Below are 15,050 nucleotides of genomic sequence, written 5' to 3' on the forward strand. Positions count from 1 at the left end.
CAGGCTGACAGTTCCTCAAAAAGTTAAACATAGAGTTACAACAGGACCCCATAATTCCACACGTAGGGGGAGAGAGAGAGAGAGAGAGAGAGAGAGAGAGAGAGAGAGATGATAGATAGATAGATACAAGAGAAGTAAAAACATATGTCCACATGAAAACTTGTTCATGAATATTCATGGCAGCATTATTCACAATAACCAAAAGGTGGAAACAACTCAAATGTCCATCAACTGATAAATGGATAAACAAAATGTGGTATACTCACACAATAGAATATTATTAGGCCATACAAAGGATGTACCTTGAAAACATTATGCTAAGTGAAAGAAGCCAGCCCTGAAGAACATACATTCTATTATTCCATTTATGTGACATCTCCAGAATAGAGAAATACATAGAGACAGAAAGCAGATTAGTGGTTGCTTAAGGCTGGGGCCGGGGTGCGGGAAGGAGAGGGATTCAGGAGGGACAGTTAAACTGTATGGGGTTTCTCAAATGCTGGAGAGGGTGTGGAGAAAAGGGAACCCTCCTACACTGTTGGTGGGAATGTAAGTTGGTGCAGCCACCATGGAAAACAGTATAGCGGTTCCACAAAAAACTAAAAATACAGTTACCATATGATCCAGCAATCCAACTCCTCAGCATATATTCGGACAAAACTATAATTCAAAAAGATCCATGCACCCCCATGTTCATAGCAGCACTATTCACAATAGCCAAGACATGGAAACAACCTAAATGTCCATCGACAGATGAATGGGTAAAGAAGATGTGGTATACTACTCAACCATAAAAAAGAATGAAATCATGCTATTTGCAGCAACATGGATGGACCTACAGATTATCATACTAAGTGAAGTAAGTCAGAAAGAGAAAGAGAAAGACAGGGGCTTCCCCGGTGGCGCAGTGGTTGAGAATCTGCCTGCCAATGCAGGGGACACGGGTTCGAGCCCTGGTCTGGGAGGATCCCACATGCCACGGAGCGACTAGGCCCGTGAACCACAACTACTGAGCCTGCACGTCTGGAGCCTGTGCTCCGCAACAAGAGAGGCCGCGATAGTGAGAGGCCCGTGCACCGCGATGAAGAGTGGCCCCTGTTTGCCACAACTAGAGAAAGCCCTCACACAGAAACGAAGACCCAACACAGCCAAAAATAAACTAATTAATTAATTAAATAAAATAAGGTACCGCTTACTTTAAAAAAAAAAAAAGAAAGACAAATACCATATGATATCACTTATATGTGGAATCTAAAATATGACACAAATGAACTTATCTACGAAACAGAAAGACTCACAGACATAGAGAACTCAGTTGTGGTTGCCAAAGGGGAGCGGGGGCTGGGGAGGGATGGATTGGGAGTTTGGGGTTAGCAGATGCAAATTGTTATACATAGAACGGATAAACAACAAGGTCCTACTGTATAGCATAGGGAACTATACTCAATATCCTGTGATAAACCATAATGGAAAAGAATATGAAAAAGAATGTATATAAATGTATAACTGAATCACTTTGCTGTACAGCAGAAATTAACAAAACATTGTAAATCAACTGTACTTCAATAAAATAATTTTTTAATGTATGGAGTTTCTTTTTGAGGTGATAAAATGCTCTAATATTGACTGTGGTGATGGTTGCACAACATTGAATATACAAAAAACCCAGTGAAATGTATGCTTTACCTTGGTGGCGCAGTGGTTAAGAATTCGCCTCCCAATGCAGGGGACGCGGTTCAATCCCTGGTCAGGGAACTAGATCCCACATGTATGCAGCAACTAAGAGTTAGCATGCCACAACTAAAGAGCCTGCCAGCTGCAACTAAGGAGCCCACCAGCTGCAACTAAGACCTGGCACAACCAAAAATAAATAAAATTTTTTTTAAAAAAAGAAACGTATGCTTTAAATGGGTGAATTGTATGGTATGTGAATTACATCTCAAGAAAGTTGTTATTTTTTAAAAAAGAGTAAGAGAGGCCCTTGACCACAGAAAGCACTATTACACACTTGGCACTGTGCTGGGTGCTGACCAAGACAGCAAGGACGGAGGTGGGTCTTCAGAAGCTGCAGACCAGCAGTTCTCAAATTTGGCTGCAAAGGGGACTCACCTGGGAAGCTTTTATTTAAATCAATTTTATTGACATATAATTTATATACAATAAATGCATCCCTTCCTTTTAAGAATATAGTTCAGTGAGTTTGACAAACACATACTCTGGGTAACTACCACCACAATCAAGATGAAGAACATCTGTATCACCCAAAAAAAGTTCCCTCACACTCTTCTGCAGTCAATCTTCCCACCACCTCCCAGGTCCAGGAAAGTACTAATCTGCTTTCTGCCATGAGAGTTTTGCCTTGTCAAGAATTTCATAAAAATGTAACCACCTAGTATGTACTCTTTTGTGTCTGGCTTCTTTCACTAAGCACAGTGTTTTTGAGATTCATCCATGATGCTGTGCATAACAATAGTTCATTTGTTTTTATCACCATGTAGTATTCCACTGGACCTTTATGACAGTTTGTCGATTCACCTGTTGTTGACTATTTGGGTTTTTCCAGTTTGGGAATTGGGAATTGTGAATTCATAGCTATTGTGAATAAAGCTGCTATGAATTTATGTGCAAGCCTTTCAGCAGACATGTTTCCATTTCTCTTGGGTAAATACCTTGGAGCAGAATTGCTGGGGCATAAGGCAAGTGTATGTTTAACTTTATAAGGAATGGTCAAACTGCTTTCCAGAATGGTTGTGCCATTTTACACCCCCACCTATGGTTGCCACTTTCAAAACTCCCAATGCCCAGGTCATGCCCCAAGCCAATTAAATCAGAATCCCTGGGGAGGAGGACCCAGGCATCATTATCTTTAAAGCACCCCAGTGATTCTAATGCACAGACAAGGTCTGGAACCACTGCTACAGATCTCAGGTGCCCTGAGGCAAACAAACAGCAAAAGACACATTATATTCACCTACATCTGTTTCCTCATTCTTCCTTGATAGTGGAGAGGGAGAAAAGAAGCAAAACATATGCAAGCATCATCTTGCTTGACACCAGTGCCCTCAGCAAGCTTGGTTGGTCTCTCAGTTCAGATTTTTCCCCATCTTTTTTTGTTTTGTTTTGTTTTGGGGTTTTTTGGCTGCACCGCGTGGCCCAGCATGGCATGCGGGATCTAAGTTCCCCAACCAGGGATTGAACCCGTGCCTCCTGCAGCGGAAGCGTGGAGTCCTAACCACTGGACCGCCAGGGAATTCCCGTCTCCCCTCTTTTTCTGAGTTAGAAGAAGGTAGGAGGAATACAAAATGATAAATATTAGCAACATTTTGACCACTTAATTTTGAGCTTGGCATTTTAGCTGGGTTATCATAGAGCCCTACAAAATAGGTCCTACTATAATCCCTGTGTTACAGATGAGGAAACTGGGGCTCAGAGAGGTTAAGTACCTTGCCCAGGGTCACACAGCCAGTTATTATTGTAGTCAGCATTTAAACTCAACAGTCTGTCCCCAAGGCCAAAGAACTTAAGCACTCCACTGGGCTCAGAGCAATGGATGGGTCGTGGAGCCATGAACCTCCTCCCACTACCCTGCTATCCCGGTAGCAGGAGAAAACAACAAGCCTCCAACACAATTGTGAAGGGAGGCTGCAGGTGTGTTTATGAGAGAGCGGGAGAGTGAGGTATAATCTGACTGAAAGATGGGGGTTAATTATGGGATTTCCTTTCCTTTCAAGCTTAAAGGATGGGATTTAAAGCCCTCTGGTACAGGGGAGGAGACCAACTCATTGCTGCAGCCACCTCCCTTCACCCCCCTCCCCCCCTTCCCCCCACCCGGTGCTGAGGGCAGGGAAGTGCCAGGGCTGGGAAGAGGGTAGGAGAACTAAAGGAAGCGAGGTGAGAAGGGGCTGCCCGCAGGCTGAGGTGTGGGCCTGGGCAATTTGCCTGCCCTGCATCTACCTGGTCCTTTCATTTAACTCTCATCTGACTTGGAATAGACAGCTAGCATTTTGCTGGAAGGAGCCGCCCTTGTCAGCTGGGACTGCTATTTCAAACAAGGGGGCAAGTCAGGAGTGAAAAAAGGGTTTCTCAGACACGTATCGGGATTAGGGGAAACTGGGTGTGGGCTGCGCAGGAACTCTCTGTATTATCTTTCCAACTTTTCTGTAAATCGAAAGCCAGCCTAAAATGTAAAGTCTCCTTTAAAATAATAAATAAATACACAAATGAATAAGATGTATCTGGAGGTTGTAGAACGCTATAGCAGGCAAGTGAGGAGAAAAGCAAAACAGAAGAAAATCTGCTGTGTATATACACACTGTGCACATGCTCAAATAAAAGTGGAAAACAAATCCTGGGCCATTCATTTTAAATCCTCAACAGGAGAAACAATTGGGGACAGATAAGGACCCCTATGAGACTTAAGGGTGGGGACTAAGGGAGGCTTAGAATTTGCTCCCCTCAAGAGATTTAGGGGGACAGCTGGAGAGTGGGCCTTCCGTGAACTACAATGAGTTGCCAGTGCCTGTACCAGCCCCTTCTCTCTATTTGTCTCTGTTTCTCTGGCTTGCTCTCAGACTCACCTCCCTTCTCACCTGCTCCCCACCATTCATCCCAGGGTAGTGCCAGAAAGCCACTGGCACTAAGGTGCCCTTAGCCAAGTTGGTTACCGTCCCTGGGCCTCAGCATTGGATCTCTAAAATGGGACTCCCACGAGCCCTGCCCACCTCACGGGACTGCGAAGGTAAGGGAAAATGTTTTGTGTATTACAAAGTTCAGTGTAGATACAGGTGATTAAATGTTCAGAGCCAGTCTGCTCATAGTAGCCCCAGACTGAAAATAACCCAAATGGCAATCAGCAGTGTCATGGATAAATAAATTGGGGTTTATTCACATACTGGAATACAACATAGCAATAAAAAAAGAATGAACCACTGCAACCCACTAGAACACAGATGAGCCTCCCAGACATAATGTTGAGTGAAACAAGCCAGACACAAAAGTAAACATACTGCATGATTCAATTTATATGAAGTTCATAAACAGGCAAAACTAATCTCTGATGGTATAAGTAAGACTAGCAATTACCTTTGGGGGATATTGCTTGGAGGGGAGCATAAAGGCTGCTTCTGGGGTGCCGGAAATGTTCTAGATCTTGATCTGGTTCATATATATGTACAAATTTATCAATTTGTATACTTGATGGTATGTGAGTTATACCCCAACTTGACAATGTAAATGCCTAGATTTATTATTTGGAGCATCTTTTTTTTTTTTTTTGGCCGCACCATGCGGCTTTCGGGATCTTAGTTCCTCGACCAGGGATTGAACCCGGGCCCACGGCAGTGAAAGCGCCAAGTCCTAACCACTGAACTGCCAGGGAATTCCCTATATGGAGCATCTTTGTGTCAGGAGGTAGGAGAACTTTTTGAAGGAGAATTTTTAAATGGTTTTTCTGCTCCTTCTTTCCTGCTCTCATCCACCCCCTCAGCCTCTCCCTATATAGGAACTTCTTGTTTCTCAACATTCCTTTATTCCACTCCTTTACTTCTTCATTGGAACCTCTACTACCGGCCAGGCACTATTCTAGAAGCTGAGGGCGCAACATATCTCTCAACAGTCCCAAGTGCAATAAACATGTATTTAACATCTGCTCTGAGCTGAGCACTAAGGGCCCTCCTCTACCAGCACTGAGCATTTTCTCTCAAGCAGGTCCAAGTGGCAAAGAGCGAGGCACAGAATATCTGGGCTCCTTTCTAGTTTCACCTATGGTTCCGAGAAAGAAGATGCCTACTATGTGTCAATGTGCATTTAATCCTCTATAACCCAGCTCACACAGCTGGAAGGCAGCAGCACAGAGTTCAAACCCAGGTATGTCTGATTCCTATGTCCCTGCCCTTCCCACCACTCTCGAGACCTCCCAAGAGCCAGATCAGTTTTGCTCTCTCCCTGGAACTCTGTGGTAGTCAGCCTCCAAATGGACCCAGTGATTCTTGCCTCCAAGTATTCATGTCTTTATAGGCCCCTCCCACACTCAGTGGGGCTGACTTGTGTGACTAATAGCATATTGTAGAAATAGTGTTTGTCTTCCAAGTCTAGGCTATAAAAGACATGGGGCTTCTGCCTTGCTCTTTCTTGAATCACTCACTTTGAGGCAGCCAGGCGCCATGTTATGAGGACACTCAAGCAGTCCTATGGAGACGGCTGTGTGTCAAGAAACTGACACCTCCCGCCAAAAGCCAGCCCCAACTTGTTAGCCACATGAATGAACCATCTTGGAAGGAGATCCCCCAGCCTGTCAGGCCTTCAGATGACATTAGCCCCACCTGGCATCTTGACCGCCACCCCATGAGAGACCCCAGCCCAGAACCGGCCAGCTAAGCCACTCCCAAATTTCTGAGGCACAGAAACTGTGTGTTGCTGCTTTAAGCTACTAAATTTGGGCGGAATTTGTTACATCGTATTGTGACGTATAAATAATAGAGCCCCGCTCAGAGCCATGGGTTCATGATGCAGGAATAGTCTGGAAGGAGGCATGTTTAGGCATCCAGAACCAGCCACTTACCAGAGGGGTGGCCAGAGCGAGCTGAATTTGAGAGGACAGGAGAGGATCAATATCAGCAAGAAATCCTCAGTGTGTGGGAAAAGAACTGTGAAATAAGAGACCAAGCAAAGCAGAAGTCCTGGCACCCTCTTCCCTAGAAATTTCTCACACTTCATCTATCTCAGTAAATAGAACCACGTGTACCCGGTGACTCTGGCCAAAAACCTGGGAGTCATCCTTGAGCCCATTCTCACTCTCACACCCAACATCCCATCCACAGCCAGGCTCTGGGCTCTACCCCAGAATGCATCCCAGGCCTGGTCCCTTCTCACCATCTTTCCGGCAAGCGCCATGGACTAAGCCACCAGCGTCTATCACCTGGGCAATATCCACCGCCTCTTGACCCATCTCCCTGCTCCTACACTTTCGCCTGCTCAAGGTCAGAGTGGCCTTCTCCAAGTGGAGATCAGATCATGTCTCTCATGCTTAAAACCCGCCAGTGCACACTACTCTCCAGCCACACGGCCTTCTTTCAAGCGTGACAAGCTCACCTCACCTCAGGTGCACTGGCTCTTTCCATCTCTCAAATCATCATGTAACATCACTGGAGTCTCATCTCACACAATACTTCCTTGGAGGAGTTTTCCTGGGCCACTCAGCCTAATCATTCTCTAACCCCCGCCCTAGCTCGATTCCCTCATAACTTGTTTGCCTGTTTATTGTCTGTCTCCCCTGTGAGAATGTCAGTCCCATGAGGGCAAAGGCCTTCTCTGTCTTGTTCACCTACAACAGTGTCTGGCATATGGAAAGAGCTCCAAAAACATTGGTTTAATGAATCCCTTCTAGAGGCAGGGGGATGGATGAGATGATCTCCAAGTTGATCTGGTTATAAAATCCAGAGTACAGAGCTCTGCTGTGTGTTCTGGGGCTCACATCACCCTTTCCCAGCAGGAGGAAAAGGCAGGGCATTAGCAAGATCTGTAGTTTTAGGGGAGAGACTTGCCAGCTGGGTGGCGCTCACACCACCAGTGGGTACCATTTCCTATAGAGGAAAATCCTATAAAAAGCCCCATTTGTCTGTCTGGCCACTGCCCTGCCAGACCACCTCTTCCCGCCGGGTTAGCCTCATTGGCTGGGCAGAGCAGGGCTGCTGCAGCCTGGTGTATTCTGACCCCCCAGCATATGTGAGAACTGCCAAGCAGGCTACGCCCCCCAGAAGTCATCTTTGTCATCTCTCTGCGTCCACACAGGAGGCAGCTGTACAGCAAGGAGCCATCTTCTGTCACACCTCTCAGCCTCTCTGGACCCCCCATTCACCCTACTCAGACCCTTCACTGGACATTCATCCCCTTATCCTCTCTGACTGTATCCACTACTGCAAGAGATGGAAGGCAAAGGGGGAAAGGCAGGTAAGGATCAAGGAATGTCTGCCCCTAGGCAAGAGGGACATTTTAGAAGGAAGCGCAAAGGCCCAGGGACAGAAATGGGTGAGGAATTATACTGTGAGACCTTGGGAAAGTCATTCAACCTTTGGGTGCCTCGGTTTATCTGTAAAACAACGAGAGCTTTCGGCCTGTTTTATGCTCTGGTAGAATTAAAAGAATAAAATCAGATAACGCATTGAAGTGTTTTCTAAGGCCTATAGCACTGTACAAATGTCCATTGTTATTAAGAGAAACAGGTGCAGGAAGGAGGGGGGATTGAATGGGGAGGAGCAAGAACACCGGAAGGTTCTGGGGTTAAAGGTGGAAAAACTCTGCTCTGGATGAAGAGAACAAGGTGGGAGATGCAGGGAGAGGCAGAAACTCACTTCCCACCCAGAGAAGAAAAGGCTGAGGTTGTCAGAAAAGCAGAAGACAACAGAAGGGGCAGAAACTGCCCAGATGGCAGAAACAAGCCAGGCCTTCTGCACTTCTGCTGGGACAGCCCTCCAACCTGGAGTTTCCAGATGGAGAGACCCCTCCCCTACACCACAGCAAGGCTGTGTACTCTGCTTGAGCAAGGTCACTCAGGAGGAAGTGGATCCCCTCTCAGAGAGGCCTACTCCATCAGCACCTTTCTCCAGTGTAACTCTCCGCCCTCAGAGCTACCAATTGATAATAATCAATTACCTGTTATGTTTTTGAGCACCTATTGTGTGTCAGGCACTGTGCTGGGCACGTCACACACATTGTCCCATCTCATCCTCATAATAACCTTTTCTTATTCCCATATCCTTGAGAATGAAACAGAGGCTCAGAGAGGTTACATGACTTGCCCAAGGTCACCCAGCTAATAAGAAGCAGAGCATGAGATGCACCAGACACCGGGCCTCAACTGCTCAAAGCTCCTTTTTGAAGCATCCTCCCCCTTCCTTCCATTCACTGAACTCCTACCTGAAAGATTAAGTGCGAACAGCAAAGGCGGGGGCTAGAGGGCAGGGAGGATATTAACAATAATGGGACCAGTGCGTAGACTGGCTGCACATGAAAGGTTGAGGCAGGGCACTTCCACCTCCAGAAAGCTGAGCGCATCTGACGGAACAATTTCCTTCCCAAGTCATCCATCAAAACCCATCCTGGTGTCATCCCCACCCCCACCCCCATTACTCCAAGCCTGCCACCAGGTGATCACTCTTCTGCCAAAGCATGAGAGGATGCAGCAAGGGACCAGCCAACCTGGCCAATCAGGACCCAGCAGTTCCTCTGGTCTTTCTTTCCTCCTGTTTTCCTCTCCCACTAAGACCAGCCAGGAAACACTGATGGGGAAACTGAGCACCAAAGTGGGATCCCGCCAATGAAGAGAGTGGGACAGTCGCTCAAGGAGGTTCCAGACCCAGCGCGACCCTGACCTCTGACCTTTTTCCACCTCACCCCCACTCCCCTTACCTATCCCCTTCTCCGCCCTCGGGGTCCTATGGCTGTGGCCCCATCCCGCGTTTTTCTAGGCTGGCCAAATCCGGCCAACTAGGGCTCTGCGCGGCCCAAGGGGGAATTGAAATGCATCCCTCTCCCCCTCCATACCTCCACTCCCCCTGAGAACTAGGTGGAAATACCTTCAAAGGCCCTTCTCCAGGAGCTCGATCCCCGCCAGCCACCCCCAGTAGCCGCCGAGCCTGCGCATCGCGCCCCCATCCCCCTCGCCGCCCCCCGCCCCCGGCCCTCGCCTTCACCTTGACCTGAGCCAGCTCCGGGGCCCAGAAGCTTTGCATAAACAAAGAGAGAAGGAGGGGACGATCAGGGCACCGCCCCCGGCCCGCCGGCGCCCCCGCTCCAGTCCCGTGACCCCTAGCCCGTCCCGTCCTCAAGCCCCCCGCGGGGCCAGCGGCCCGCAGCCCCTTACCTTGGCCTGGCATTTCCGATGACAGGAGAAGCTGCAGACTGCAAGAGGGCGAGACACAGAAAGAAAGTTTAGCCGCGAGGTATGAAATGGAAACTCCGGCGAAATCTCCTCCCACCCCCGCCCGCAATCCGCGCTCGGGAGGGAAGGAGGGACGGAGGGAAGGAGGGACGGAGAGAGGAGGGGGCGGGGGGTTGCCGCAGCTCCCCGGGGCCTGAGGGGCGAGAACGCCCGGGACTGCGAACCCGCGGGCCGAGAAGGCGCCTAGACCACGTTGCCAGAGCCCCTCGGGCGGCCGCGGGAAGTTAGGAGGAGCAGGGGGAGAGGAGGGGAACGGACTCGGCCGCTGGATCCTTGCAGAGGGCAGAGGTGGCCCGGACCCAGGGTCCTTGTCAGCCGAGCTAGGAATAAGGCAACCTTCTCCCCTTACACGCCAGGCAGGCAGCTGGCACCCGGGAACCACGATCACACTCACTCCCCCCAGGAGAGACACACAGACCCAATTCATGGTCCAGGAGAGGCCCGCGCGCGCGCGCGCACACACACACATTTACACCCATATACACACACAGACACCAATAACCACTTACACCCATACACTCAGCCATACGTGCACACATAGCCAGCCTTGCACACCCACTCACAAGCCCAAGGAGAAACCTCTGACTGGGGGTCGGGGGGGGGGTTCGCACACACAATTTCACGGGAGATCCTCGGAGTACAGCCTGACACAGACGTGTGGACACAGATTCACAAACTTTATGTGTTGAAACACACGTGAGTTGAAACACACACACACACACACACACACTCACACACACGACTCACTCTGCCCTCCCACTACCAGAAGCTGGAATCAAATTTCCTGTGGGGTTCCCTCAGCCTGGAATGTCCCAGCCTGCCCACCCTAACCCCAGGGCCCTCCACCCAGGGTTTGGTGAGCCTCTCTCACCAGGTCCCGAAGATGGGTGAGGGGGCTCCTGAGCTGAGCTTCTGCGCTGACTTGGGCCTGCGGAGGCAGGTGGGTCAGGGGCACTGGTTAGGGAACAGGGAGCCACCCTGACGGCGAATCCTCAGTCCCGGACCACAGTCGGCTGCCCTGCCTTCTGGATCTACAGTTACCCAACCCCTTTCCAACCACGAGCCAACCAGATACCCAGCGGAACGCAGAGGGAGACTGAGGCACAGCTGAAGGCCCAGAGCCGCCAAAAGAGGCTCCAGGGCACCCCACACGAAGACTTCTGGTTTGTCGGTGGGAGTGGGGGCGGGGGGGAAGCTGGGAGGCACACCGGGTGGAGTCTGGGATGTGACCTTGGCCGGCCCTTGTTCTCCCAGAACCTAGTTCTGGCCCCAGCTCAGGCCTGTGATTCAGCCAGTGCTGCGCAAGGCTTTCCTGACCCCACCAGCCACGCAGCCCGGCCCGGGGACTTCTCCGCCCCCGGCCACCCACGTCAAGTCAGGCCCATCCATCAAGTCTTTCTGCTTCTCCCTCTGCCCCACCCCCCCCAACCCCAGGCAACGCCCCTGCAGAGGGTGTTTCCACTCTGACGCCGGCAGCCTGCCTAGCCCCACCCCCATGCCTTCTTTTCTGGCCTAGGAATGTGGAATTGAGAAAGCCTCTGGCCATGTGGCCTGAGCTTTGAAGGCCCTTCCAGTCAGGCAGGCGCCCCACTGGGCCACTGCCTCCAGACCAAGGGACCTTTCCTCTTCCTCTGCTAATCAAATGCCAGGTCTTCAAGAATAAGGCCTGGGGGCTTCCCTGGTGGCGCAGTGGTTGAGAATCTGCCTGCCAATGCAGGGGACACAGGTTCGAGCCCTGGTCTGGGAAGATCCCACATGCCGCGGAGCAACTAGGCCCGTGAGCCACAACTAGAGAGGCCGCGATAGTGAGAGGCCCGCGCACCGCGATGAAGAGTGGCCCCCACTTGCCGCAACTAGAGAAAACCCTCGCACAGAAACAAAGACCCAACACAGCCTTAAATAAATAAAATTTAAAAATAAAAGAATAAGGCCTGGGCCCCTCCTCTGGAGGCCTCTCTCACTCTTCCCTCCTCCTTGAAGGCATCACCACAGAGTGCCATTTCCTGCACCATCATCTTTGTTCCTACACTTGTGGGCTCCTTCAAGGGAGGGACCTCCTGGCTCTCTCTCTCTCTCACAAACACACACACACACACACACACACACACACACACACACGAGAGATACAGTGCCTGGTACGTAGTAGAGGCTTAATAAATGTTTGCTGAGTTGACCTGAAGATCTCCACTGGAGTTTATGTGCACCCCCATTTAATCATCCCCCCCCACTCAGTCTTTTCCTGAATCATAACCCTCCCCCCAGCGTCTCATAGTCAATCAACAAGGCACCCCTAAGTGTTCACTCCAGGCCTCCCACCCCAGTCTAGACACTGGGAGCACAATGAGAGCCAGGACTCCATCTTTCTTCGGCATCAGACTTCATACGCCTGACGTTCACAGAGTGCATCAAAACTTTCCTACCTCAGGGCCTTTGCACTTGCTGTTCTGGCTGCCTGGAAAGCTCTCCCTCACTCCATCTCTCCATTGTTCACCAAGCCACATCCTTCTTCTACTTCTAGAATCCACTGAAAGCCATCTCTTCAAAGAGGCTTGCCCTGACCACCCAAATTACAGTAGGCTCCCCATTATTCTTTCTCAGCAGCACCCTGATAAAATCCTCTTAGCACAGCTCACAATCTGAACTCATCTGGGGTAATTCCTGCTCACTTATATAGAGTATATCTCCCCACACTAGACGGATGACGGCAGGGAACATGCCTGTCTCATTCACACTGTATCCCCAGCAGCTAGAACAGTGTCTGCTCCAAGCGCACAGCACCAAACAGCACCTTTGTGCAAATGAGAAAAAGTCCCACCCTCTGGGCAGACCAGCCCACTGGACACTGACTATAGTGTCTTTGTGGGAATGGCAAGAAGATGCTCGTTCTCCAGGAGGACCCAGCCCTGTACCTGGATGCATGGCTTGGTGAGCAAAATGTGGACTGATTCCAGTGCTCTCTCGGGCAGGCACTCTTGGCAGTGAATGGCCTGCAGGGCAGGCCTGCCTGTCACACAGTGGACAGACACTCAATAAATGCCCTTGAATGGAGGGCAGATGGGGAAATCATTGGGCAATTGCAGTACAATGTGCTGAGTTCTCCCTACGTGCTGGAATGCAGAGAGCTTGTCCTTGAAAGCTCTAGAGTGGGGAGCAAAGGAATATACCTCCCCCAGCCCCCAGCCCCCAGCTCAAAAGACAAAAGCTCAGCAAACTGAATTCAAGTGGCAGGTTCCAAGCAGCGCAGGCGTTGTCAAGCCCCCACAAATGAATTTTTGCACCTTCCGAAGCACCTGCTCCCAACCCCAGGGAAACCCTCTTGCCCTGAGTCCCCTCCAGGGAAGGCTCCTTTACAATCTTAGTCACCTGTCTCAGGTATTCTCCCATAGGGCAGTATTTCCTACTCTCTAACCTGCATCCCTCCTGCTGTAATTTGAAATATGCCGTTTAGCTGGCTTCTCACTTCTCAGACCAATGGCACGTTCAAATGTGTCACAGAAAGGTAAACTGCGGCAGCCAGCCTCCAAGGTGGCCCCCAGTGTGTCTCGCCTCCTGGTATGCTCACCCTTCTGCAGTCCCCTCCCACAATGAACTGGTTTATATACCAATTGGATATTATAGAAAAGATGGTGTATGACTTCTGAAGCTAAGTCATCAAAGGCACTGGTGGCTTCAGCCTTTGTCTCCTGGATCACTCACTCTAGGGGAAGCCAGTTACCATGTCATGAGGACACTCAAGCAGCCCAATACAGAGGGCCATGTAGTGAACAACTGAGGCCTCCTACCACCAGCCAACACAAGGTTGACTGGCGCACAACTGAACCACCTTGGAAGTGTATCTTCCACCCCTGTCAGGTCTTCAGATGACTACAGCCCCAGCTACCTTGACTGCAACTTCATGAGACACCCAGAGTCCGAACCACCCAGTTACGTGGATGAATCCCCACTCATGAATCCCTGACCCACAGAAGCTATGTGAGAGAATAATTCTGTACTTGTTTTAAACTGCTAAGTTTTAGAGTAATTTGTTATGCAGCTACAGCTAACTAATACAGAAACCAGAGCACAGGATCCCTTAGAAAGCAAGAGGCCAAAGACTGATGCTGTGAACAAAGACCAGAGGCCATCCCCTGGGTCCTTCCTTGCTCCCTGGGTACCTGCATATTCCTCTCTCTAACTCCTTCTTCCCTTCCCTTACCCTACCAAGCAATTAGTCATCCAACGAGGCTGCTGAATCCCAACCTTCCTCCCACACCACTGCACCAGTTCAGACCAGTTATCCTTCCCTGGGCCCCATCTCCCCACCAGCCTTGTCTCCTTTCAATCCACAGAGTCACAGGCCATTCTCAAGTACAAACTGATCACATTGTACTCCTGCTTAGAACCCTCTGTCTAGCTCCTCAACACACTTATAAGGCCCTACATGGCCTAGTCTTGCCTCTACCTCCAGCCACTGCCACTAAAGAGATTTGTTCCTGCCCAACCAAACTCCCCACACAGACTTCAAGTCTACAAGGTTCAGGTCTGGAATGTGAGCTCATATACATCCTTCAAGGCCCAGTTCAAAATGTCCCTCCCTGGATAATTCAAAGATGGTCCCTCTCTCCTCTGTGCTCCAAGAATCCTCAGCCCATGACCCTTGGAAAGCGCTTGTCACCTTGGAGGACTAAGTATTCCTTTATTATTGGTTCTCCCCCACATTCAACTGCTTTAAGACAGAAAGGGAGGTCCTGTTCAACTTTGTAGCTTTGTATCCTGCCCCATCCCCTAGCACTGGGTCTGGCATAGATGGGCTCAATAAATGTGTAGTAAATTTCAAACTGGAAGGATTCTCCCCAGCCTAAACCCCTGGGACCAGGACTGACATTCTGGGGCAACAGAAAAGACACAAGTGAGGGTCGGGGAGTCTCGCTCTTCAGCTCCACCCCCTGCTGGGAGAGGGCAGGTGGGGACCATAGTCAGTCTTCCCAAGTGCTTCAGGACAAACACCACCTATGATCAAGCCTAGTAAGAGGGTGGGAGCACTAAAGGAGTTAACTGATCCTTTGTCCACTCATCCATGGGTCCTGCTCTCCACCTACCCACTTACCTACCTGGCTGCATGTAGACTGGCTCT

General features: G+C 49.9%; 1 protein-coding gene across 6 annotated transcripts in view; it reads right to left on the reverse strand.

Moving 5' to 3' along the window:
- The window catches only part of TNS1 (tensin 1), a 186,460-nt gene that overhangs the window by 164,650 nt on the left and 6,760 nt on the right, over positions 1-15,050 (reverse strand). For all 6 annotated transcript variants that reach the window (XM_059928651.1, XM_059928653.1, XM_059928650.1 and 3 more), the window contains exon 2: positions 9,860-9,897. The gene's annotated coding sequence lies outside the window, so the exon portion shown is untranslated. The remainder of the gene's footprint in view (positions 1-9,859; positions 9,898-15,050) is intronic.

The sequence above is a fragment of the Balaenoptera ricei genome, chromosome 7, assembly GCF_028023285.1.
Source record: "Balaenoptera ricei isolate mBalRic1 chromosome 7, mBalRic1.hap2, whole genome shotgun sequence".
Taxonomy (NCBI): Eukaryota; Metazoa; Chordata; class Mammalia; order Artiodactyla; family Balaenopteridae; genus Balaenoptera; species Balaenoptera ricei.